This window comes from Podarcis liolepis (genome assembly GCF_965112155.1).
Source record: "Podarcis liolepis genome assembly, chromosome: Z".
NCBI classification, from domain to species: Eukaryota; Metazoa; Chordata; class Lepidosauria; order Squamata; family Lacertidae; genus Podarcis; species Podarcis liolepis.
The window spans coordinates 45,747,763-45,760,507 of NC_139570.1; the positions used below are offsets into that span (position 1 = coordinate 45,747,763).

Below are 12,745 nucleotides of genomic sequence, written 5' to 3' on the forward strand. Positions count from 1 at the left end.
TGTGAAACTCAAGATCCTTGACATATGTTTAAGATAAAAATTTAAGATTAACCATTTGTTTTAGAAGGCAGTAGGGCAAGGAGGGCAAGAGGTGAGCTGGTAATTAAGATTCCATGTAAGATATATTATTACTTATTTGTCATTTATATATAGCTCTTTGTCTCCCTTATAAGGATAGGAGGATATGAGTGTATTTTTGTGATTGGTTATACTAATCAGCCAATAGGAATTTCAACCAGGCTGATGGGACAGAGGCAGCCCAAGGAGGAGCAAAGGGGGCTGGATTAAGGGAATATAAGTGCTGGCCATAATGGCAGGAGGCAGGCCAGAGCTTGGTAACCATATACCACTGTGCCTCTTATTTATTTGTCTGACAAATAAATTATTTTTTTAATTTCTCTGTTGCTGCGTTGAATATTTCATTCCAGCTAAGCGTTAACCACAAGCAGGGTGCTACAATACAAGGCTGCCTCCAGATGTCTTCTAAAGGCATAATGGCAAAAATAAATACAATACGATGGTCCAAGCCGTATGGTGATCAAAGGAAAGGAGCTAAGTTTTTAGGGGGGAAATGGGGCGCCAGGTGCTTCAGCCATCTCCTCTACTCTTGTGCTCAACAAGTAAAAACATATTCTAGTACTAACACCTTGAACTTGGCCTGGTAGCAAATTGGCAAACACTGCAGACCTCAGAGCACAGGTGCAGGCAAGACCTCACTCCCATCAGCATTCATGCTGCAGCATTCTGCACAAATTGCAGCTTCCAGATCAAGTGCATGGGAAGCCATGAATAGCTTGCCATGAAATACTATCCTCTTAGCAGGCAAGTAAATGGTTTCCCCAGCCAGCCACATTTTGTAGTTCAATTTGCACGGCTTGCAATATGGAATACAACATGAACGCAGAAATCCAAAACAATTTTCTGAAAAGGCAATACAAAAGCTAACTCTCACAATTAAGACAGGCAGCGACAGGCAACCAACAGGAGCAAGAAAACATCCATTAAATGCACAACAGGGGCAGGAAAACATCCATTAAAACAGTTTTAAGCTGGCACCGAAAAGGCAAATGAAGCTGTGCCAAACCAACATTTGTGGGGGAGGGTGCTGAGGGCTGGTCTAAGATATTTCGCTGCCTGAGACGAAACAGGAAATTATATTTCCCTCCCCACTCAGTCTTCGCAGTCCCCACCCAAAGGTTCATGGTAGGAATGGGCAAACCTTTAAATCTCTCATTTTCCCAATCTTAAATTCTGTTGCCCCCTTTCCCACATTGGCTTGCAGTAAATGAATAATAAAAAAGCCTCATAAAAGCTGATGAGCATTTTAGTGAAATTCTCCTAATAATACACTGCTTAACGAAGCAGCTTTTCCTAATATAATGCATTTTTGCATATTATTTTCACAAATATAGGCATCTTTCTTCATTCACACTTTTACCCTCAAATATGCACATTAATTGGCTGGAGCACAATTTGGGAAAGTGCAAGTTTCAACAGATTTGCTGCATTTCAGTCTGCATATTGCTTTGGAAAGTGCAGGTTCCAGGGGGTTGCTTGAAACACAAACTGAATCGAATTTCCCATCCCTAGCGCACAGTATCTGAGACAAGTGCCCTCCCTGGGAGTAAACCACAGCAACAATCAATTAAACAGCTGACAGTTTGCTGTTGTTGCACACAGGGCCGGCCCTATTGTTAGAGTAAGATGACTGGCCAGCGTGGAGAAGTGGTTAAGTCGTTGGGGCCTGGGGGACAGGGGTTCAAATCTCCAGTCAGCCATTAAGCTCTCTGGGTGATCTTGGGGGCCTAGACATCATCTCTCACCCTGAATTACTTCATGGCACGGAGAGGGGGAGAGCCATGTATGCTCCCTTGAGCACCTGGGAGCAAAGGTGGAATATAAAAACAAAGATGTAAAAGCAAATAAATACAGATGTTTAGGGGGTAGCAGTGCATGCTGTGCTTTCCACCCTCAGGACACTGCCCCAAGACCAGTGTTGAAGGAAGATTCAATTGCCCAGCTTCTGTACATAGGATTGTGAGAGTGGCGCCATCTTGTCTTTTTCCTCAGGCAACAAAATGTCTGGAGCAATTCCTGTTTTCAGGCAATGCCTGAATTCAGCTGCCTGAGGCAACTACTTCATTCTGCCTAATGTGGTAGTAGCCACCAGCTCACATGATTTTAAAAGAGGGTTAGAAACATTCCAGGAGAACAAGGGTATTGATGACTACTGCCCATGGCAGCTATGCTACACTTTCACTGTCTGCAGCAACATTAGTTGCTAGGAATTGCAGGTGAAGAAACTGTTCTTGTGCTCAAGTCGTGTTTGTGGGCTTCCCATGAACATCCTGTTTGTCACTGTGATCACAGAGTGCTCCTCTATGTCAGCACTTATGGTATGCCAAAGGTGAGGTAAAATAGGACACTTCTCTCCAGTCTGGTATACCCACCTAAGATACATGATGCATGCTGAGCACATTGCATTATGGAAACCAAGTGAGAAAATGCTCATAGCCTCCATCCAAACATGTAAAAGGCATTATCAGAGTTCAAAGCCACATTTCAACAGGGTCCAGTGATGGGTGTGGCCAGGGAGAGTTCTGAGGGCCAGAAAGAAAGGCCTGGAGGGCCATATTGCATCCCCTTCCAGGGCCAGAATTTTCTTACCCCTCTTTTAGCATGCCCCCCCAGCTGCTATTTTTAGAAGAGTACAGGGAGAAGATAATTTAACTCAATTTAGTGGAAATAACAGGAGGGGTGGGGGTTTCGTCAGCACCCTCAACCCTAACTCTTCCTCATCCTGATTTGAACATTGCATTTAATAGTGACAAAGAGGATTTGCTTTTTTCAATTAAAAAAAGAGAGAGAGAGATTAGAGGCAGGCGATTGTGACCTTATGTGAGAGGGGAAATAAATAAATAAACAGAGATCCAGGGAACCCTACAGTTCTCCACTCTCAATTTATTTACTTTCCTCCACTTGTGCACCCAGAGGGTTTGCCTCACTTACCAGGCTTTGGGGAGGGAGTAGAAGGGCTCTGATAGTACCCCGAAACCCTCACACCACACCACTTTCAGGAGCCGTCTTCCCAAAGTCCAGTAAGCAAGGTGCCAGGCTTTGAGAAGGAGGCACAAGGGCTCTTGGCCAGAGCCATATCTGTGCCTTCCCAAAGCTGGGTAATTAAGGTGATAGGCTTGGAGAAGGATGTGTAAGAGCTCTGGGATGCAACTGAGGTGCCGGGCTTTGGGAAGAAGGCACAGGGCTCTGAGGTAGTGGGCTTTGGGAAGGAAGAGTGCTTCGCTGCCAGCAGTGCCATCTTTAGGGTGGTGAAAGGAATTATTGTGAAAATAATAAATATTTTGGGGGTAAGGAGGTGCCAGGCTGAGGCAGTGGGCTTTGGGAAGGAGACTCCAGGGTTTTGAGGTGCCAGGTTTCATTGCACAGTGCAGTCTATAGGGTGGTGAATTTTTTTGTCCTTGATTACGGTGCCGTATTACCGAAGTCCACCCCTGCTGCCAGAGCCATCTCATTACCTTCCCTCAGCCCAGTAACTGAGATGCTGGGATTTGTGAAAAAGGTGCAAGGGCTGGGTAACTGAGGCACCACATTTTGGCATGGAGGTGTGTGAGCTTTGAGGTGCCAGGCTCGCTGTGGACTTTGTGGTGATGCAAGGAATTATTGTGAAAATAAGAAACATTTAGGGAGGGCACCAGATATTATCTTGAGGTGCTGGGCTTTGGGCAGGAGCTGCAAGGGCTCCGAAGCCTGCTTCGGGAAGGAGGGCTCTGGGGCAGCAGGCTTGGGGAAGGAGGCAAGCGGGCTCTGGGACACTGCCAGAGCCATTTCACTCTCTTCCCAGAGCAGGGTAATAGAGGCATGGGGCTTTGGGAAGGAGGTTCAGGGGTTCTGGGATGGAAATGAGACTCTGAGTTTTGGGAAGGAGGCAGTGGGGCTTAGGGGTGCCAGGCTTTGCAGCTGACAGCATGTCTTTAGGGCAGAGCAAGGAATTATTGTGAAAATAAGAAATACTGGGGGGGAGGCACAAGAGCCGGATAACTGAGGTGCTAGGCTTCAGAAATGCGGCACAGCAGCTTTGAGGTGCTGGGCATCATTGCCAAAAGCCTAATCTTTAGGAGATTATTTTTGTCCTCGGCCAGGGTACCATATTGCCAAAGTCTGTATCTGCTGCTGGAGCCACCTCACTGACTTCCTAAAGCCTAGTAACTGAGGCACTGTCCTTTGGGAAGGAGACACAAGGGCTCTAGGACATGCCACACTTTGGGAAGGAAGGGGAAGGGTTCCAAGGTGCAGGGTTTGGGGAAGGAGGTGGGAGGATTCTGGGATGTGGCCAGAGCCCTATTACTGCCTTCCCATAACTTGATGCCTGAGGTGCTAGGCTTTGGGGAGTAATTGAGAGTGCTTTGGGACACTTTCAGGGCCATCTTGGCTGCGGAACAGTATAGACAGCACTGTATTTATGGTGGAGGGTGGGCACAAGGGCTGGGTAAATGTGACAGGCATTGTGAACAAGGCACAAGAGCTCTCTCACTGCCTTCCCAAACCCTTTGGGAAGGAGGGCCTGGCATATGGGAAGAAGGCACAAGGGCTATGGGACACTGCTGGAACCTCCATACCTTCCCAAGCCTGGCACCTCAGTTAGGCAGCTTTGGGGAGGAACAAGCTTCACACAGACCATCACTAAGTCTATACTACCACACAAATGAAGCTTCCTCTTCTGTTCTTTTTAAGTCCTTGTTCACACAATGTCTATTTGCTTATGGAATTCACTGCTGCAAGATGTGGTTTCAGCTGCAAACTTAGACTTCATTAAAAGGGGGAGTCTTGGGCAAATCCATGGAGGATAAGGTCTACTGAAGGCTATCCCCCTGAAGGCTAAGTGGAACCTTCAGCTTCAGAGGCAGTCTACCTCAAAACATCTGGTACTGCAGGAAAAACAGTTGGAGGAAGTGGTTTCCCCCACATGCCCTGCCTGTTAGTTTTTAATTCTTCCTGAAGGCATCTAATTGGCTGGTATGGGGAACAGGGAGCTGGACTAGTTGGACCATTGATTTGATACAACGGGGTTATGGTTGGTAAAAGTGGTTTAGGTAAGGTTGCCAAAGTGAAAATCTGGGCATAAAAGTTATTGAGCTTTTTTGGGGAGAGGGGACAAAATTGTTGGGCTTTTCTTTGAGAATCCTAAAGAAAATATATGGCAACCCTAGATTATGCAAGGGTGCTTTAGATAGATAGATAGATAGATAGATAGATAGATAGATAGATAGATTCTTTATTGTCATTACACTAGTGCAACATTGCACCAGTGCAACGAAATTGGATGCCATCCCTTAAAAACAAAAGCAAAACAACAGCAACAACCAAACAAACCACCTTCCAACCACACACCACACCATTGTGGTATTACCAGTCTCTCTGTCTGTCTGCCTGCCTGTCTGTCTCCCTCTCTCTCTGTGTGTGTGTGTTCGGCAGATCTAAACCAAATAGGAATTTAAATTGCTCTGGTATACAGCTGGCATCCGCAAATCTATAGGCGGGCCCCAGAAATGGTGTCAGAGCTCCCCCTTCTGGGAGACACAGTGTCTTCCTGGGATGAGTTTTTCTAGAGACAAGGAGAACAGACAAGGGTGATTTGGTTGTGTTGCCTGAAAGGTGCTTAAATATACCTGCATTTCATCAAAGCTTCCCATGTATAAAACCACATGTTTGAAACATGTTCATGCCCTTCCCCTGACAACCTTAACATATCAAGATTCAAATGTTCTTTTATTTGTCATTTCTGCATCCTCTCTCTTTTTCCAATTTACCCCCTTCCTTCATCCTTGTCCCCGCTTTACCAAGACATTTTAAGATTATTCTGTCATCCCCTGAGATTTCCCTCCCACTACACAAACAACCCCTCTTGCTTTGCATCGTGACATACCTAAACAACCCACACTGAGTCTGACAGCAGAACAGATTTTGAGATGCATGTTAAAAAGCGACATTCAGACGTGAGTCTCCCCCACTCTCTCTCTCTCTCTCTCTCTCTCTCTCTCTCACACACACACACACACACAACACATTATTTCACAGGCAGAGATGGTTCCCTAATTCAGCTTAATCATTATGACAGTTTTCCCACCTTCCCAGCTCACCCCCTAATGTTAATCCTAAACACCTGCAAATGTGCTTATCAAAAAAACAGAGAGAGAACCTGACTTTGTATAGCTGATGCCACAAATATTTCCAAGTTCTTAAATATGAAATTGTTGGGGAAGGAAGGGGGTAGGATATACAGTGGGACCCCAGGGGCAGGGGAGTCAAAGCAAAGGCCATTCTCAGCTGTCCTCTCTTGGGGGACCAGCTTTTTCTCCCTGCAGCAATCACTGCAAAATAAGACATTTCCTCAGGGCAGTTGTCTGGCCCTATTAAATGCTGCCTTAAGGGGATTATACAGTCTCTTAACTAGGCCCTGGAAAGAGAAGTGGGATAAACTTGGGAGCATTTTAATTTAGTACAATTGTCTTGCTGCCAGTGAGGGTTGAGCTATGCAAGCAAGGAAGTGCTGGTTCTGATATCACTAGGGAGACTCGGGCATTTTCCGGGGAATGTGCATCATCCATATTGCAAACCCATCCATGGTGCCACTCGTACACACCAACCCCTTATATCCCCCACCGGTTCCCTTCTATAAGCAGTGGTATCAACACCCACAAATGCACATGCTCAATGTTCACCCACCATTGTTGCCTTTACTCCCAGATGCTGCCCTAGAAAAAAAGCTTTGCCTTTTTTCATACTCCAAACACATGAACATGAATGCATTAGAACTGATCTTCTCACACAACCTCCATCACCCTCACAGATGCACTCACATTGCAGCCTCTTAATCACACACATGTTCTCACAGCAATAGCCCTTCTTCAACCCCCCCCTCCATGCAGATGCCTCAGTACCTCTGGACATGCACCCTACCCTATTTCTGGAACCAGTTAAAATGAAGGTACGATCCCATGTGTCTCGTGAGCATGGAGCACACTGGCAAACAGCCATGCTCTGTTGCACACATTTTCAAAAGTGCAAACACAGCTGTCTCACAGGCTTCCTCACACACTCCAACACTCACTTGCTAGGCTCACAGGACCATACACAAGATCCTTTCTCGTCCACCACCCTTACAACACTCCAAGGTTACATATCCCAATCCTGTGTATCCCAGCTTACCCGAGAGATAAGCACCCTCCCCTCTTTTGCAGGATCCTGTTTTCTTGCCTTTTTTTCAAAATGAAGGAACTGCAGAGTCCTGAGGACATGAAAAGTGCAGTAAAAGGAAGATGAGGGAAAATGTGTGCAAAGCATTTTCTGCTGAGTGATTAAGGAGCTGTAGTGATGGATAACCCCCCACCCCACCCCCATCACTGGCTGGAGGAAAACACGGACAGTGCATCCTGCTAGTAGTAAGGGATGCGAGAGGTGAAAGCATATCTATTCACTTCTTAAGATTTGATCTGTACAGACAAGAGGGGCAGAGCTTGCCACAAAGTCCCTGGCAATGATGTCTGTGTATGTGGATGAATGACTGTGCATATCAGTTCAGGGCTGAGAGTAAGGGATACCCAATCAGGAGAGGGAGAATGTCACACCCTCCCAAAGAATTGTGTGTATGTGTCTGCTGCATGTGTTCTTGTTTGCATGCGTGGTGTGGGGGGAAGCGAAGACAGATCTCTCTTGTTTGGCTATTGTTATTTGTATGTGCAACCACACAGTGTGGAAGTTTTGGGTGTGCAAGAGATGAGAAGGGGAACCTGCGTGCGACTGAGTGCAGGATGAAGCCTAAGGGTGCATGCAAGTTGTGTGGAACTGGGGCTGTCTGTGCATGGAAGGAAACCGGGTGGGGATACATGCCGTGCTTTTTTTTTCTTTAAAAAAACACACGTTTAGGGATACTCTCGTTTTCACTCAAGAAAATCACCATTTTATAGTTCAAATTGGGGAAAATAAATACAGTAAATGGACAAAAGTACAAAGATTCAAAATATGTTTAGGGGTATGTGTACCCCTGCGTCCCCACAGGAAAGAAGCACTGGATACATGTGCATCAGTATAAAATAGGTATTTTATGGGAGAGAAGAGGAGAGGAAGGAGAGCAGAGCAGAGCTTTCTTTGGACAGTTTATGGAAATGGAAGGGGGACATGGTGAAACTTTGTGTGCAAGCAACCATAATGCAAAGCAATAAAGTCTGTGTATGTGTGTGTGTGTGTGTGTGTGCGCGCACACACACACACACACACACACACGCACATTTGAAATACAGAGAGAAGCTGTCTGCAATACCTTAGCATGCTTGTGAGTAGCAGGCAAAATCTACGTGACCAAGTGGCATGTGTATCTGTGTGCATATAAAAGAAAAGGTTTGATGGCAAAGTGTGTGTGCGTAATACAAATGTGTGTGTGCGTGTGTCCATGCATGCCAGAGTAGGCCACCAGTGGTGTGTGCCTGTGCAAGTCAGAGAGAGACACCAGCTATGTGTTATGAAAGGGAGACAAGCACCGATTCATGTGTTGTGTGAGACCAAAAGAAGACGACCTCTGTGAATAAATGTACTGCCTCTGTGTGTGTGTGTGTGTGTGTGCGCGCGCGCGCACGCACACACACACACACACACACACACACTCATTAGTAACAGTCCATGCATGTGTGCATGTGTATAAAAGATAGTCCTGTGAGAGAGAGGGAAGCAGGCACGGTAAATTGGTGTATAGGACCATCAACAGTGGGAAGGATGCTTGAATCTACCCAGAAATAGCACTCCCTGCAACCCTCCAGAGTTCTTGCTAATCTCTTCTTCCTTTGCACCATCAGCTTACCTCTCTGTAACTCTTCTCAGACCAGCTTAACTCCTATTAAGAAAAGATTTCTCTCCTCTGGATGGGACACGCTCCATCCCCCATCCTTTCCCCTACAGCTGTGATTTGGGGGTAGCGAATCTTTATACTGGAGTGGTTTGTCAATAGCCTTCTCATTATACTATGGCTTATGCATCAGAAGTAGCACTGAGCCTCTCTCCACAGAGAGAGAGAGAGAGAGAGAGAGAGGTGTGTGTGTGTGTGTGTGTACGTACATACTTCACCGCACCACCACTACCACGACGGACCACCTTCCCATTAAACCCCTGAATATATATTCTATGACCCTCCAGAGAATGGAGGAATGGCACAGTCTCCATCCATGCTGCATAAATTATTTAAAAGGCTGGCAAAGCTGAAGTTTAGCTTTCAGCTTGCTTCCACTTCCTAAGGTGCCCCCTCCCACCCTGGAGCGCTCCCCTTAGAGACTCCTTCCCCATGCAAGCATGGCACCCTGCTGTTCCAGTGCATAAATAAATAGATAAGAAGAGCCCCACTAAATCAGACCCCAACATCCAGCTAGTCCAGCATTCTGCTTCCCACCGTGAACAGCCACACAGACAGACCATTCTCCCCACATCTAATTTTAACACAATTCCTACCTAGTCTCTCCACATACCAGTGGGGCAGGGTGAGGAAGTAACCCCCCCCCCCCAATAGCCTGGAATTCAAAGCTTGGATTGTCACTCTGCAAACCAAACACAGCAGTCTATTAAGCAAAGAGGACATTGTCTCCTTGGGGACTCCCCCCCCCCCTCCAGGACTCTATTAGACTCTGTCCTGATCAATATATCTTGGCATAGACATCACGGGGGGGGGATGGCGGCTGGGCTGCGGTGGGGGCGCCGAGATTTTGCAAGCCCTCTCTTTCCATGCATTTTGGTGAGATGCTACTTCAGCCTGAGCGTAATGTGTGATTGCACTGCATGAAACAGCTGTACGTGTACACACACACACGTCCACCAAACACGCACACTAGCCTTTCCCTCCTTGCCGGGAAGTTTCCTTCAAAAATTATGACCCGAGATCATGACAAATCATGACAGCCCAGCAGAAATAATTCTACAAGGGTGTGTGTAGAGGCTGAAAGAGTTTTACACTTATACACACGGACACACGACAGATCTCGTCTGGGAATTGCACTACATACAGCCTGTGAGCGATTAGGCACCTGAACACACACGTACAGGTCTTGTCTGTGTTGTGTTGCGGTCCGGCACACGCAAGCCCAGAGTTTCTGCGCGATTTTGTACATCCACCATTTAACCCTTTGCTTACTAAGTAGGGGGAGACGAAACTGCAAAGCGACGTGTATGGGAACTGAATCCCTCAGATTTTGGCTGAGTGAATGAGGCAAGATGAAATCCGGGGAAAGATTGGAGCGATGGGAGGATTTTTTAGTTTTTATTTTTGCGGGGTGGGGTGGGGGGGAGGCAGCGCTGTTAAGGAGTGTGAGAGAGAATTCGGAAGAGAAGTCTGCCAGCCATAGAAGAAGAGCGCTGCTGCTGGATCAGACCATTTTAGTCCGGTTTCCCACAGTGACTACCAAGATAGAGAGGCTAGATAACGAGGAATGCCTACGGGAGTTCTAGAGGGCGGCCCCACAAGAACGAGCTGACCGATGTTGCGGCTGTCTGTGTGGCTGTCTGGCTAAGCAGAGTCAAAATAATAATAGTAAAATGCCTTTTCCCCTTACCGGATGTTAGTGCCCCTCTCTGGCGGAGATCTGGTTTCTCATTCGGCTCGGCTGGAACTTGTGGTGCGAGCCCTTCTGGATCCAGAGCGCATAGTGGGCGATTCTCCGCTGATGCTGCAGGCGTAGGAAGACTGGGGCTTTAGCAGTCCTTTTCATGCTCAGACAGAGAATCCCTCTCCTCGCCCCGGATCCCAGGCATTAAAAGGCAGAGATGCAAAAAGGAAGAGGTGTGGGGAATAGATGAAAAAGAAAATCCGGATGTTATTCCTTCCCTCTCTCCCCCACCTTCTTTTACCTATCCTTCTCCAGTCCTCTTTCCTTGTGTTCTTTCTGTATGATTATTATTATCCTTAATCCCCTCCCTGCCTTCCTCTGATGGATCAGTTTGCAGCCACCGGGGGCGAAACGAAGGCGCAAAAAGCAGCACAGAGAGAGAAGGTGGGAGGGAGGGAGAGAGGGAGGGAGGCGACCAAAATGAGCAAAGGCTGGAGGAAAAGGCGGGGCCTCGTTGCCGTCAGGGGCGGAGCTCTCGGCCCGGCTGAAGAAAATGAATGGGTAGAGGGAGGGAGGAGGGCGGGGCCGAGAGCCTAGAAGGGGGTTGGTCCTAAGAAGTCTCTCACTCCCTCTATCATTGGGACGTGGGAGCGGGGGCTGCGTTTTGAAACAGGGATGTGGGGGAGGGCATAAAAAGAAGACGGGGTGCTGGCCTGTGAGATATAGGGGGACCCACCCTTTGAGATGTGGCATGGGGTGGGGGGGGGGAGGAGAGAGGTGTGCGCTTTTGAGGAGGAAGGGGAGGTTTAGAGCCTATTGAGGAGTGGGCTTCAAGTGTCGCTGGTGTGTCCGTGGACACGAATCGTTGGATTAGATTTGGGCGGGCGAAGGCGAAGCGACTAATTAGAGATACCTGCTGGATATAGTAAGCACCACAATAAATTGAGTGGGGGGGGGTCATCTGTTTCTCTCTCTTCGTTTTCCGTTGTGTTTCTATAGTTCCTATTTCTATGCAGTTTGGCTTTCTGTTCTATTCCTTCTCTCCCGCTCCTCTCATCTTGTCCGCCTCTTGCCCCTGTTCCATTCCCTATCTTTGTCTTACTAGGTCCTCTTTCTCCCTCCCTTTGTGTACAGTCTTTGTCTCCCTCCCCTAAAGTCCAACCACCCTGTTCTCTGCTCATAAATTCCCTCCAACAAGCCATCCATCCGGATCTCTCTCTCTCTCTCTCTCTCTCTCTCTCTCTCACACACACACACACACACGTCCTAGCTATCTCTAAGCAGGCTGACCATCCACTGGGTTCTCTTCCTATCAGCCTCTGTGAGGATTCTTCTACCTTCCTTGTTGCAGCCTTCTTTAAGGAGAAGGGCCATAGCTCAGTGGGATGGCATCTTCTTTGCATGCAGAAGGTCCCAAGTTAACTCCCTGGCATCTGCAGTTAGGGCTGGCTGGGAAAGACTGTGCCTGAAACCCCCCAGAGAGAACATAAGAAAAGCCTGCTGGATTGAGCCAATGGTCCATCTAGTCCAGCACCCTGTTCTCACCATGGCCAACCAGATGACCATAAGAAGCCCATGAGCAGAAGCTGAGCACAACAGCACTCTTTCCTCCTGTGGTTTCATAGCCATCAGGTTTAGTAGCCACTGAAAGCTGCTGCCAGTCACTGTTGGCTAGGTGGTTCAATTAGACAACTAGGTATAAGTCAGCTTTCTGTGTTCCTTTGTTCCTTCAGGGATGACACTTTCCTCACTGAGGCTCTGTTTGACTCAGGAAGGGAGGTGCAAAGTGTTATGTTTTCTGCATGATCTTCCCCAGCTATGATGGGGGAGGTTAGTTAAAGGCATATACAATGGCAGAAAAGGAAATGTGAGTGACTGATTGAGAATAAAAAGAATAGAATAATTGAGCTGGAGCTGGCCCTGTAAGGCTATCAACCTTCTGCACAATGAAGGAATCCCAGGGCAAGAGCTTCACCATACAAGTGGCTGCCTAGCTCCAGTGACAGAGAGCCCACAATTTCTCTAGGTGCTTGGTTCCCATGTTGAAATGCCTCAACCACCAAGAAGCATTTATTTATTTTACTGCCAAGTAACCCTATAAATAGGGTTATCTGGTTGAAACAAAAGTGGGGGTTGGAAAACATAAA

At 47.3% G+C, this 12,745-nt stretch overlaps 1 protein-coding gene across 2 annotated transcripts in view; it reads right to left on the reverse strand.

The window, feature by feature from the left end:
• BRINP1 (BMP/retinoic acid inducible neural specific 1) overlaps positions 1-11,067 on the reverse strand; it is a 119,580-nt gene extending 108,513 nt beyond the window's left edge. The window contains exon 1 of one of the 2 annotated variants that reach the window (XM_083485829.1): positions 10,605-11,067. The gene's annotated coding sequence lies outside the window, so the exon portion shown is untranslated. Of the gene's footprint in view, positions 1-7,224; positions 7,307-10,604 lie in introns of those variants that run through there. The other variant, XM_083485830.1, reaches the window with a different exon arrangement.
• Positions 11,068-12,745: the final 1,678 nt, after the last annotated feature.